Below are 14,401 nucleotides of genomic sequence, written 5' to 3'. Positions count from 1 at the left end.
TGAGACACAGAATGCTTCGTAAACGGTTGTGTCCCAGGAAAAAGTAATGGACAATCACCGAGGATAGCGGCTCTTTTACCTCCACCACCGAAGGTGGAAGGAGGTTATGTTTTCACCCCTGTTTATTTGTTACTTGCCGAATCGAAGATTTTTCAGGTATATTACTCAGTCGACTTTGTTATGACGATTCCGGCAAGTATGTTGATCGGTTGGTTCGTCTGTCTGTTTGCAGCACTACGTCTACACCGTTGCACGTAGAATCGCCAAACTTTACACACATATTTTTCTTGCCCTGGAATAGACTGTGCCCAATTGATGACGTCATCAGTCACGTGGTTCGGCCGCCATCTTGGAAAAACCGAAAAACTTTGCACTGTAGCGGCTACCGCTGGGTTTTCACAATCGCCTTGCACCTATCAAGGACGCGGAGCGATCACCATGCCGGGCTCGTCCAGGACACCTGGGCAGGCTCGCCCTCAACTTGCCAGGCCGCAGCCAGGACGCTGGGCCACGCCCCCTCTCGCCTTTCCTGGGCAAACGCTCCGGGATAATATGTATATATATTGCTGCCCGATAAACGGGCTTTTCAGAGTGCCTGAGTGTTTGGTTTGATTAAAGCAACTCGGATGAATTCCAGCTTTTTGTCGCGTCCATTCTTCCGATCGACGTGGGAGCCCCAGCTCCTTCATTGGTGACCTACCGACATGGACACGGCAGTCGCCCAACGCTTTGCTTGGACGTTTGTAACCGCAAACGTGCCCATGGCTCTGCTAGGCGCCGACTTCCTCTGCGCACACGGACTGCTGGTGGACGTCCAACGGCGTCGTTTAATCAACGCCGAAACCTTCAGCTCCCTGGTATGCACATTGAGCAGCTCCGCGACGACCGAGCTGGCATGCGCCGTCCCGGCGGCGAACGAGTTTGCTCGCCTGCTCACGGAGTTCCCGGCCCTCACGCGGCCGACGTTTTCGGCCGTCGCAGTATGGCATGGGATCGAGCACCACATACCAACCACGGGCCCGCCGGTCTATGCCAGGGCCCGCCGCCTCGACCCAGCCAAGCTCGCCGTGGCGAAGGCCGAATTCGACGCGTTGGAGCACCTCGGCATCGTGCGGCGCTCCGATAGCGCGTGGGCCTCGCCACTGCACATCGTGCCAAAGCCGGGGGGTGGATGGCGCCCGTGTGGCGACTACCGCCGTCTCAATGACGCTACCACCCCCGACAGGTACCCGATCCCGCATATCCAAGACTTCTCCGCCCGTCTGGCGGGACGGGTCATTTTTTCGAAAATTGATCTCATACGGGGATATCACCAGGTACCTGTCAGGGCGGCCGACGTCCCTAAAACGGCAGTCATCACGCCGTTCGGCTTATTCGAATTCTTGCGGATGCCGTTTGGTCTCAAGAACGCGGCTCAGGCGTTCCAGCGCTTGATGGACGGCGTGCTGCGTGACCTGCCGTTCCTTTTCGTTTACCTGGACGACATCCTCGTCGCCAGCACGTCCCGGGCCGAGCACCTCCTCCACCTCCGAACACTGTTCGGGCGCCTCAGCGAGCACGGCCTCATCGTCAACCCGGCCAAATGCCACTTCGGCACGACGGCCGTTGACTTTTTGGGCCACCACATCACCAAGAACGGGGCCGTGCCGCTGCCAACCAAGGTCGAGGCCATCACCACGTTCCCGCATCCCCGCACCATAAAGGCCCTGCAGGAATTCCTGGGAATGGTGAATTTTTATCACCGCTTCGTGCCCCGCGCTGCTCAACTCATGCGGCCCCTCTACAAAGCCCTCCGGGGCAAGCCGGCCAAGCACGACATCGCCTGGTCCGCAGCAATGGATGCGGCCTTCCAAAGCTCAAAGCGGGCCCTCGCCGACGCAACACTGCTCGCTCACCCGGTGCTCAACGCTCCCATCGCCCTCACCACGGATGCCTCCGACTACGCGGTGGGCGCCGTACATGAGCAATGGGTGAACGGGGTTTGGCAGCCACTCGCTTTTTTCAGCCGGCAGCTCCGGCCGAACGAGCTCAAATACAGCACGTTTGACCGGGAGCTCCTCGGTCTACACCTGGCCGTCCGCCATTTCCGCCACCTCCTGGAGGGCCGACCTTTCACGGCGTTCGTCGACCACAAGCCGTTGGTTTACGCCATGGCCAAGGTCACGGAGCCGTGGTCGGCCCGCCAACAGCGCCACCTCTCCGCCGTGTCGGAGTTTACCACGGACATCCGGCACGTCGCCGGCAAAAACAACGCCGTGGCCGACTGTCTTTCCCGGGCCAGCGCGAACGCGGTCCACCTGGGCGTGGACTTTGCGCTTATGGCGGCGGACCAAACCACCGACACCACGGTGCAAGCCCTCCGGGCGGCGGACACGGGCCTCCGCCTGGCCGACATCCCCTTCGCGGACACTGTCCTGCTCTGCGACGTCTCCCAAGGCCAGCCTCGCCCCATCGTGCCCGTCACCTGGCAACGCTGCATCTTCGCCTCCCTCCACGGCCTTTCCCACCCGGGCCGGAAAGCGTCTCAGAAGCTGGTGTCGGCGCGATTCGTCTGGCACGGCCTTCGTCGGGACGTCCGCGATTGGACCAGCACCTGCACGGCCTGCCAACGGGCCAAGGTCCACCGACACACCCAGGCCCCGCTGGCACCTTTCACCGTGCCCGAACGACGTTTCGACCACGTCAACGTGGATCTGGTGGGCCCCCTCCCCCCGTCACGGGGGTTCACACACCTGCTCACCATGGTGGACAGGACCACCAGGTGGCCGGAGGCCGTTCCCCTCGTCCCCCCACCACCGCCGACGTGGCGCAGGCTTTCATCGCCACCTGGGTCGCCCGCTTCGGCGCACCGGCGGACATCTCGTCAGACCGCGGACCACAGTTCACCTCCGAGCTGTGGGGCACGGTCGCCCGCAACCTGGGGGTCAAGCTCCACCGTACTACGGCCTACCACCCCCAAGCAAACGGGTTGTGCGAGCGATTCCACCGCTCCATGAAGGCCGCGCTCTGGCCGGCCTTCAAGACGGCGGTTGGGCCGACCAGCTGCCGTGGGTCCTTTTGGGCCTCCGCACGGCCCCCAAGGAGGACCTCCAGGCATCCACCGCCGAGCTTGTCTATGGCCAGGCGCTACGCGTCCCGGGCGAATTCGTGCCCGACGCTACCAGTCCCTGGTCCGCAGCTCACCAGCGCTCGGACCTCCAGGAGGCCGCCCGACGGTTTGCCCCCGTGCCAACATCCCACCACGGTGACCCCCAGTCCTACGTCCCCCCAGCACTTCGCACAGCGGAGTATGTTTTTGTGCGTCACGACGCACATCGGGGGCCACTCCGGCCGCCGTACGACGGGCCCTTCCGGGTGCTGCGACGGGACGACAAGTCGTTCGTCATCGACATCGGCGGCAGGTCGGACCGGATTGCGGTGGACTGCCTCAAGCCGGCGCACGTGGACGTCGACCACCCACCACGGGTGGCCCTTCCGCCGCGGCGAGGCCGCCCCCCGTCCACGGTGCCCCCCACTCGACCGCCCACCACCACACCGGACCCCCTCCCACGACCCGCCAGGGGTCGCTTCGGCCGGGTCATCAGGACCCCCCTCAAATTGACCCTGCCGGTGCAAGTCGATTCTGGGGGGACGTGTGTAGCGGCTACCGCTGGGTTTTCACAATCGCCTTGCACCTATCAAGGACGCGGAGCGATCACCATGCCGGGCTCGTCCAGGACGCCCGGGCAGGCCCGCGCTCAACTTGCCAGGCCTCGGTCGGGACGCCCGGGCATGCCCCCTCTCGCCTTTCCTGGGCAAACGCTCCGGGATAATATGTATATATATTGCTGCCCGATAAACGGGCTTTTCAGAGTGCCTGAGTGTTTGGTTTGATTAAAGCAACTCGGATGAATTCCAGCTTTTTGTCGCGTCCATTCTTCCGATCGATGTGGGAGCCCCAGCTCCTTCAGCACCACTATATCTCTGAAAGTGCTGAACAGAAAAAATTGACACATGGCTCATTGTGAAGAACACTCCAGGGGGAATAAAATATGCTAATGATGACGTCATCGGTCACGTGGTTCGGCCGCCATCTTGGAAAAACGGGTTTTTTTTTTTGTTTGTTTTTTGTTTGTTTTTTGTATACAAGATCGAGGCTCGTGAAAGAGCGAACATTAATCACACAGACAGACAAACCGACACATAAAACATATAACATAGGGAGCGGTAGACAAGATGGGGAGAGAGGGGGAAGGACACAAACACAACATTTGAGAGCAGGGACCGAGAGACATGGAGACATCGAGAGATCTGAGAGAGGGCGAGGGCTTTGGGGGGGGGGGGTGTGGGAAGGGGGCGGTGGGAGAGGTATAAAACATATGGACACTGCCAGGACTTCCAGGAAAGAAGTTGGAATTTCAAACAAGGTGGATCTGGGGTGAATTAGCGGGGGTAGAAAAGATCAAGGTTTTGGATGGGGGAAGATAAGAGATGGTGGTGAACAGCTGTTTTAAAGGCCTGGAGGGAGGAGTGGGATTGAAGGGAGTGAGGGAGTTTGTTCCAGAGGCGGGAGAAAAGAGGAATGAAAGAGTGAAGGTGAGCAGAGAGCCGAGATTTCGGCAGTTTAACCATCAGAGGGTTGCTGGCAGATCTTGTGCGACCTGTAGGAATATTTGGGGGACAGAGCACAGAGAGAGCTGGGGGTGCAAGGCCGGAGAGGAGTCGGTTGAAGACAGAAAGACCACCTACCTGCCTGCGGTGAGTGAGTGAAAGGCCCTCAGAGATAGCTTCATCGCGGGAGATTCCAATAATTCTGAAAGCTTTGGTTTCAACAGCGTGAAGCCGAGCTAGGTGTGAGGCAGGAGCACCGGCCCATAGGGGAGAACAGTATTCCATTGAGCTGCGGATGAAAGCCTTGTATGTGGTGAGGAGCTCAGGTGTGCCGAGGAAGGACTTCGCACGACGGAGGATGCCCAGTCGGCGACTGGCTTTGGAGGCCAGCTTGGAAATGTGGTTTTCCCAAGAAAGATCATGGCAGATAGTGAGACCCAAAATCTTGAGCGACAGAACTTCTTGGAGAGGATTGTTGAGAAAGTAGATGGGAGGGTTGTCCAGTCGATCTTTTCGGAGAGACATAGTAAGAGTGTGAGATTTGTCAGGATTGAAAGACATGTTCCACTTGTTTGACCAGTCTGTGATTTTGTCCAGGTCTTCAGAGAGTGAGGAGGCAGCAGACTGCCGATCTGAGGGAAGAGGAATGGAGCGGCAGAGAGTGGAGTCATCAGCAAAGAGATAGAGAGGATTTTCGAGAGAGTCAGAGAGATCATTGATGAAGACCAGAAAAAGCACGGGGCCCAGAACACTGCCTTGGGGAACTCCAGCCTGAACAGGAAGAGGAGATGAGAGAAACCCATTCAGGGCCACACGTTGACGACGACTAGAGAGGAAGTCCGCCAGCCATGCGTGGAGATTTCCATGGATACCAAAGGAGGAGAGTTTGGTGAGCAGAGCGGGGTGCCAGACCGTGTCGAAGGCACGTGATATGTCGAGGGAGACAGCTCTAATTTCCTGTTTGGCATTGAGGACCTCCATCCATTGTTGAGACAGCAGAAGCAGCATGTCCAGAGTAGAGTGACCTGGTCTGAAACCAAATTGATGATCAGAGATCAAGCCATTGGAGAAGAGGAAAGATTTCATATCCGAAGCAATGATGGATTCCATGACTTTGCTGATAATTGGGAGAAGGCTGATTGGTCTGTAGTTGCTAGGATCTGTTTTTGCACCTTTTTTGTGCAAAGCGGTGATGTTGGCTGATTTCCAAGCAGATGGCAGTTGACCTTGAGCAAAAGAGAGGGTGAAGAGAACAGAGAGAGGGTGAGATAGAGCAGCAGAGCAGGATTTTAGGACCCGTGGGCTGATGCCATCGGGTCCAGTTGCAGAATCAGAGTCGAGGGTTGACAGAAACTTTTCCACCTTGTCAGGAGGAAAGGACACGGAGTCCAGGAGCAGCAGGGTACGACTGGGTATGGTGGGTACAGAGAGGGATGGGTTTGGGACACAAGATTTAGAGGCAAACACAGAGTTGAGGCATTCAGCTTTTTCACGTGCGGAGTCAGCTGTGTAGCCGTTTGAGGTAAGGGAGGGGATGGAGGGGGAACAAACACCAGAAACGGATTTGACCAGACGCCACCAGGATTTGGAAGAGGGAGACAGATAAGAGAGTTCGGTCTTGAGAACGGAGAGATATTGTTTCCTGGCTCTCCTGAGGGTGGACACACACTTGTTTCGGGCTTTGTGAAAGGAAATGAGATTTCCTTCCGTTGGATTTGCTTTCCAGGAGACGAAGGCAAGTTGTTTCTGGGCAACAGCCTCACCACAAGATTCCGTGTACCATGGACGGGAGGAAGGGTATGACAACTGAAGACGAGATGGGATAAATCTGTGCATGAGAGAGAGCAATTTACTTTGGAAGAATTCCCAGGATGAGTTGATGTCAGAGGTGGTAGAGATGGGAGACCAGTCCAGATGATTGATGGCTGCTTGAAGACCGTGCCAGTTGGCCTGAGTGAAATGCCAGACTCGTCGACGCTGAGCAGGCTCCCTGAGGATGGTCAGAGAGATGTCCACTTTAACAAGGACATGATCAGATGATCCGATCGGAGCAGAAGAAGAGCAGCAGACATTTTCAGGGAAGTTAGTCATAACCAAGTCCAGAAGAGAAGATGTTCCGTTGACTGAGATCCGGGTCAGGAAATTGACAGATTGTGTCAGTGCCAGTGAGTCGCAGAAGTCCTTTGCTGAGGAGCCATGGCTGGTGAGAGAGGTACCCACACCCAGCCAACTGGCATGATGACAGTTGAAATCACCACATATGAGGAAGAGAGAGTTGGGATGAGTAGATAGAAGTTGGTCCATATCATCAGACAGCGAGATGTAGATGGAGTCATCACTGTTTGGTGGACGGTACAACACACATATGAACAAGAGGTGGGAGCGAAGGGGAAGCCGTAGCCAGAGGTATTCCTGGGGGTGAGGTGGAGAGAGTGCAGTGCAGGGCGAGTGAGGAAGAGAGTTTTTGATAAAGATAGCAACCCCGCCTCCAGGACGAGGCTCAGGTCTATCATACCGGAGGAGGGAGTAGCCCGGGAGAGATACTATGGAATCAGAGACATCATAAAGGAGGAAAGTTTCTGTTAAGCAGATCACGTCTGGTTTGACAGAAGCAACCTGTATGGAGAGATCAGTTAAGTTTGAACGAAGGCCCCGGATGTTTGAGGTCCATACCGTTAATGAAGAGGAAGGGGGAGTATCAGATACAGAACAGGGGGGAGGAGGGGTAGGGTAAGATGTGGAAGAGGTGGAAGAGGTAGGGAGAGCTGTTGAAGGTGTGTCAGAGATTTCAGAATAGCTCGGAGAAAGGGAAGGATGGGGCGGACAAAAGGTTTGATGGTGATTGGGTGAGCCACAATGAGGTGTTATTTGAGGAGGGGGAAGAGCGAGGCAGAAGGTTGGGGGAGATGGAGGTGAGAGTTTGAAGGGGGAAGAAGCGGGGAGGACGCTTTGAGGAGGGGGAGTGAGAGGGGGGAAATTGAGAAGCAATGAGGGTGGGGAGATTTGAAGGGGAGGGGTGAGGGGGGAGTTTGGGAGGGAAGGGACAGGGGAGGGATTTGAAAGGGATGGGATATGGGGGAGATTTGGAGGGGAGGGGTGAGGCAGGAGTCTAGGAGGGGAGGGGCGAGGAGGCGTCTTGGTGGGGAGGGGTGAGGGGGTAGTTTAGGAGGGAGGGGGGAAGGGGGGAGATTTGAAAGGGATGGGTGATGGGGAAGATTTGGAGGGGAGGGGTGATGGGGAAGATTTGGAGGGGAGGGGTTATGGGGAAGATTTGGAGGGGAGGGGTGAGATTGGATTTTTGAAAGTGTACGATTTATGGGAAACGAACATTTATTGCAAAATGAGTTTCTTGTGACCTTCGAGTTAAAAATACGTTTAAGGACGCTGGATGGAGGATGGAGTGCAGGAGAGTTTAGGGAATGTAGAAAAAAGGCACTATAGGAGATGGATATTTTTTTTGGGATGAATTGATTTGGTGAGCAAGTTGAAAGCAGCCTTTTAAAGAAGAAGAAGAAAAAGGTGTTATAAAATATGACGGAATACATAACTTGAGGGGAAAGTGTAAACATTGAAGGTTAATGAGTGAAAACTATCTGGGGAAATGGGGGAGAAACACGTGGTCGAAGAACGAACGAACGAATAAGAATGAATAAACGAATGAGAACAGAGAAGGGAATTTTTTTTTTTTTTTTTTTTTTTTGTTGAGTTGAGATTTACACAAGGAAGTAGGCTATGGGTGAAAAGCCTGGGAATACAGAGAACGAAAGTTATTGGATCACAAACGACGGACCGCTGAGAGAAAAACAAAGCCTCAAGGTTGTACAGTGCACACTGTACAAGGCCTCAAGACACGACACGGCAAACAGACGATCAATTTATGAAAGATAAACACCGAGAAACAACCAAAGTTGCACACAATAACTTCACACACCGAAAGATAAATACAGTTTCGACAAAATACAATTGTGAACAGACTTAACTTCGAAAAACGTGGAGACCGTGTGGAGCTTCGAAAATCCCTGCCGCCGTCTCCAAGATCTCGCGAGATCAATCAATATCTTTACTTTAAACAAGGTTTAAACTTTGCACCTCTATATCTCCGAAAGTTCTGAATAGAGGAAATTGAGACGTGGCTCATTGTAAAGAACTCTCCATGGGGAATAAAATATGTTAATGATGACATCATCGGTCACATGGTTCGGCCGCCATCTTGGAAAAACCGAAAAACTTAGCACCTCTATATCTCCGAAAGTGCTGAATAGAGGAAATTGAGACGTGGCTCATTGTAAAGAACTCTCCATGGGGAATAAAATATGTTAATGATGACATCAGCGGTCACGTGGTTCGGCCGCCATCTTGGAAAAACGGCAAAACTTTTAACCACTATATCTCCGAAAGTGCTGAATAGAAAAAATTGAGACGTGGCTCATTGTAAAGAACTCTCCATGGGGAATAAAATATGTTAATGATGATGTCATAGGTCACGTGGTTCGGTCGCCATCTTGGAAAAACGGCAAAACTTTGCACCACTATATCTCCGAAAGTGCTGAACAGAAAAAATTGAGACATAGCTCATTGTGAAGAACACTCCAGGGGGAATAAAATATGTTGATGATGTCATAGGTCACGTGGTTCGGCCGCCATCTTGGAAAACGGCAAAAATTTGCACCACTATATCTCCGAAAGGGCTGAACAGAAAAAATTGAGACATGGCTCATTGTAAAGAACTCTCCATGGGGAATAAAATATGTTAATGATGACATCATCAGTCACATGGTTCGGCCGCCATCTTGGAAAAACCGAAAAACTTAGCACCTCTATATCTCGGAAAGTGCTGAATAGAGAAAATTGAGACGTGGCTCATTGTAAAGAACTCTCCATGGGTAATAAAATATGTTAATGATGATGTCATAGGTGCCTCCATTATGACGTCATAATTCGACAAGTACAAAACTTCATTGATCAAGATGAAATTTCTTGAGCATCATCAAGGAATACATTAGTTTAGAAAACAAATAATGATGACGTCATCGGTCACGTGGTTCGGCTGCCATATTTGTCCAAAATGTATGATAAAAAAGTACATTCCGGCAAGTCCTCGGTCTCTGACCGATTTTTCATTTGGCTGTTTGTCTGTCTGTTTGAATGTCACTCACCCACAGGTAAAAATTCTAAACCAATTGCCATGAAAATTTACCAAGTTGTAGAGGTAGTCTACAGGTAGAGGAACGACAGACGCACTTTTTATTGTAAGGCAGTTGCAGGAGAAGTACATGGAGAAGTGCAAGAAGTTGTTTCTTGGGTTTGTTGATCTGGAGAAAGCATTCGATAGGGTTCCATGCAAAGTAGTGACTTGGGCATTGAGGAAGTTAGGAGTGGAGGAATGGTTGATCAGAGTAGTTATGGCAATGTACAAGAGAGTGCGCACAGCTGTAAGGACGAAGGATGGGAACAGTGGTGAGTTTCAGGTGAAGGTGGGAGTGCATCAGGGGTCGGTACTAAGTCCACTACTATTTGTAGCTGTGATGGAGGTGCTGGCTCGGAACGTAAATGAGGGTTTACCGTGGGAGTTGTTGTATGCAGATGATCTGGTGTTGATTGGTGAGAGTATGGATGGACTGAAGGAGAAGATGAACAAGTGGAAGGAATGTCTGGAGGCAAAAGGTCTGAAGGTGAATATCAGAAAGACATAGGTGATGGCAAGTGGTAAAGCATGTGGTGAGGTGGAAAGAACTGGGAAGTGGCCGTGTGCTGTGTGCAGGAAGGGTGTCGGAGTGAACTCCATTCAATGTACAATGTGCGCTGAGTGGGTTCATCAAAAATGTAGTGGTCTGAGAGGGTCATTAACCAGTGTGGTAGCTACATTCAAGTGTAAGGTGTGCACAGAAGATTGTCATGGAGCCCGCAAGGCTAACCCCTGCTCTAGCAGGGAAAATGGCCTTAAAATGCCTGTTGTTGTTGTTGTTGATGTTGTTGTTGTTTGTTGTTGTGGAGGTACCTCAATGCCTGCTCACAACTGAGAAGCCTATTCATTTTGATGTCAAAGGTCAAATTTTTTAACTCGTCATTTTCATCCGATTGACTTGAAAGTTGAACAGTATTTGCAAATTGGGTTTGGAATTGGGAAAGCAACCATTTTTGAGGTCAAAAGGTTAAAGGTCACCTCAAAGTCAAACTTCTAAAATCATCTATTTTCATCTGAAAAATTGTACATTTCCCCGATTGACATGAAAAAAACAAGCGTTACGCCTTGGTCCCCCTTCGGTGAAGTGATGCGAGTTGACAAAGTGGAAGACGCAAGGTGGGCATCTTGGATTTTGACGTGGCGACCCAATTTTCAATAGCGTTCTCCCTTATGCGTAGATACACCCACACACCAGATTAGAAGTTAGTAGTTCGTTTATTTTTCTTGATATTTCGCTCACAAGGTTCAGACATATATATATGCTGGTGGCCATCTTGGATTTTGACGTGGCAACCCAATTTTCAATAGCGTTCTTCCTGATGCCTAGATACGTCCACACACCAGATTAGAAGTTGGTACTTCGCATATTTTTCAAGATAGTCCGCTCACAAGGTTCAGACATACATGGTGGCGGCCATATTGGATTTTGACGTGGCGACCCAATTTTCAATAGCGTTCTTCCTTATGCGTAGATACACCCACACACCAGATTAGAAGTTGGTACTTCGCTTATTTTTCAAGATATTCCACTCACAAGGTTCAGACATACATGGCGTCAGACATACATGGCGGCGGCCATCTTGTATTTTGACGTGGGTTGCACCCACACACCAAATTATAATTCGGTCCTTCGCTTATGCAAGCACGTAGGCACGCACGCACGCACGCACGTACGGACGCACACACGGACGGAGGGGAAAACCATAGTCCTCCTTTCGCTCCGCGGTGCGACAGGGGACAATTAAACAGAAATTGCATAGTGCCTCACTGAATTGGGGAACCAAATATTTTGCCATCAAAAGGTCAAAGGTCACCTCAAGGTCAAACTTCTAAAATTGTCACTTTTCGTCTGAAAAATCATAATTTTCCATCCGGTTCACTTCAAATTTGAATAGTAATTGCATCACTGAATGTGGAAAGCACCTATGTAGGTCAATAGGTCAAAGGTCAACTCAAGGTCAAACTTCTAAAATCATCAATTTTCGTCTGAAAAATCATAATTTTCCATCTGATTGACTTCAAATTTGAACAATAATTGCATATTGCATCACCGAATGTGGAAAGCACCTATTTTACGTCACAAGGTCAACTCAAGGTCAAATTTCTAAAATCATCAATTTTCATATGAAAATGAATCGACTTTAATCCGATTGACTCGAGCTTTGATTAATATCGTCAATTTTAATCTTAATGAAATGGACAATTGAATGTATCCTTGGCAACGTTTTTTGGGGGGATTGAGTTTGATTTGGCAAGTCCAAGTGCTCTGCACATTGTCTATCTTGTTTGTTTGTGAGCATGAAGTCTCAAAAATTATGAACCGATTCGGACAAAACTTGGTGGATGAGTTGGTTAGGTGGCAAGAGCAAGGTGATTAGATTTTGTTTCAGGTCCAGATGCAGACCCAGCCTATCATAGGGATACAAAACATAAACTGTTCAGCCTGGCGGGCGTACTACCTAGTGCCATTATAGTTTGTCTATGTGACCCCTTTAGACATTTTACACTGTATAATGTAACGTCTTAAGTGCTTTTCAATGTATGATAAAGATTGCAGCAGATTGTCACTAATTGTCACTAACTTTGGACATAATATACACAATACACATTCAAGGTAAAAACAACACTCAAGATGAAATTAGATGTAAAAGGGTTATCGTTATGTTAAATCAACCTTGGCAGTCTGTGCTGAAGGTAGTTGGGAGTGCAAGTCAAAGCGGTAAGCATAAACAGGAACAGAAGAGGATAATTTTGACATAAACCACCACAATCGGGGTACAAAATCAACTTATGGTTACATCAAGTGTAAAAATGTTATGGTTATGTTAGAATGCCACAAGCACAAAGTTAAAGTTGCTTTTCGTGCGCACACACGGACACCAATACCTCTCCTGTAGCTTTGGGAATGGGTGATCCTAAAGATGTTACAGGGAGAACATTGAGCTTAAATAGGCAGTACAGTAATGATTCCCAACATAATATATCTGGTGAATTAAGTACTAATCCAAAGTTCGTTCATTCATTCATTTTGTGTGCAGCCTGTGGCTACTGGTTTGCATCCTCACTGGGACGACGGATGTGCCGCTGATGGTGTCCCCTGCTGGTTAGAGCAGGAATTTGGAATTTGGCCATGGTGGTGGTGAATACTCACCTACACTTAACGAAGGACACCATGGGATGTTTAACATCCACCAACTAATGCAGGCAGACGGGACATGCGTTTAACGTCCACCCGAGGGACGGCACACACACTGATGAATCTCCCCGCCAGTGAAACACCGGCCGGGATGACAGTTTATAGCTGGGCCGGGATTCAAACCTAGGCTTGACATCTCAGAAGTGAATGTGCATACGTTTAGGAGTCTTGGTCATCCTGCCAGCCCACTAAACCAAAGTGAAACAATTTTCAAACAATGCATGTACCAACAGAGCAGAGAGGTTTGAGGTGTCTCAAAAAGTTTTTCCCTTTTAAAAAAAGGTTCAGAGCCAAAAAACATGACTTCTCCCTCCCAAAGGCATTGGAAACCAAAACCCACCAGTGGGAAAATGTGTGACATCGGCTGGAAACTACACGGAGATGGACCAACAGTTGTGTTGAGCATTTCTTCATCGATGGAGGGAAAATTTTCATTCCCGTCATATGAGCAAAAAATGTAAGGAGGCAGGTATCGGACATCGGCGTTGTTTGTTTGATAATGGGTGAGCAACAATGCACGCCGTCTACATATTACATACAAATGATGGATTTTTTAGTTTTATTTCCACCCCACTTTCCTTTTAATGCATTCCCCACTTTCCCCATTCAAACTCATTCCCCCACCCCCACTCCAAAGTCACATACTCTCCCAGACCCCATCACCTCCCGGATTAGCGTCCCTCAATCAATGTCCTGTATATTTCACCGATTGCTGAACGCTAAGTTTTCCATCCCTCGGATTGACATTAACCCTTGGATGCAGTTATTGGGCCTCGGAGGCCCACAAGGTTGTTGTTTTTGTTGCAAAAACTATGCTGTACAATTTATTTTGGGAATGAGCCTCATTTTCACCGACTTTCATGTTGTTACACAAAATGCAGTGACATAAATAAAATAAAAATTCATTCAGGCTCGTGGGAAAATCTTCATTCTTCACATATAACCCGAAAATCCGACACGAATGCAGTCCTGGGGCCTTCGAGGCGCCGCATAAATGTTGTTGTACTACAATGTTATATCATTATTTTCTTGATATGAGCCTCGTTATATGCTCCGATAACTTGGTTACAAAAAATTCAGTGACAAAAATTTGAAAATTTAAAAACTTTACACGAATACATTCGTGGGGCCTCCGAGGCCCAATGGCTGCATTGGTGTAGGATTTTTGACAGTTGTGGACATATACATTCTAAATAAAAGGATTAGTGAATCATATTTTTTGAGCAAATACTCCTCCTCCATGAGCCTCAACTTTTTAGAGGGGAAAAAGTTGAAAAACCAAGAACAAAATTTTTTTTGCAAATAAATAAATAAATTCATTACTTGTATGGGATTCTTCCAACTAATAGGATCAATGATTCAGATTTTCTGAACAAATACACATCCATGAGCATCGACTTGGATTGAAAAAGGATATGAAAGAAAAAAAA

The 14,401-nt window shown here is 49.7% G+C and overlaps 1 protein-coding gene across 3 annotated transcripts in view; it reads right to left on the bottom strand.

Annotated features, from left to right (window-relative positions):
• MPV17 (mitochondrial inner membrane protein MPV17) overlaps positions 1–14,401 on the bottom strand; it is an 87,346-nt gene that overhangs the window by 20,624 nt on the left and 52,321 nt on the right. The gene's annotated exons all lie outside the window — the stretch shown is intronic.

The sequence above is a fragment of the Myxine glutinosa genome, chromosome 13 (genome assembly GCF_964187855.1).
Source record: "Myxine glutinosa chromosome 13, kmMyxGlut1.1, whole genome shotgun sequence".
NCBI lineage: Eukaryota > Metazoa > Chordata > Myxini > Myxiniformes > Myxinidae > Myxine > Myxine glutinosa.
This window is presented reverse-complemented; position numbering and strand designations above follow the sequence as displayed.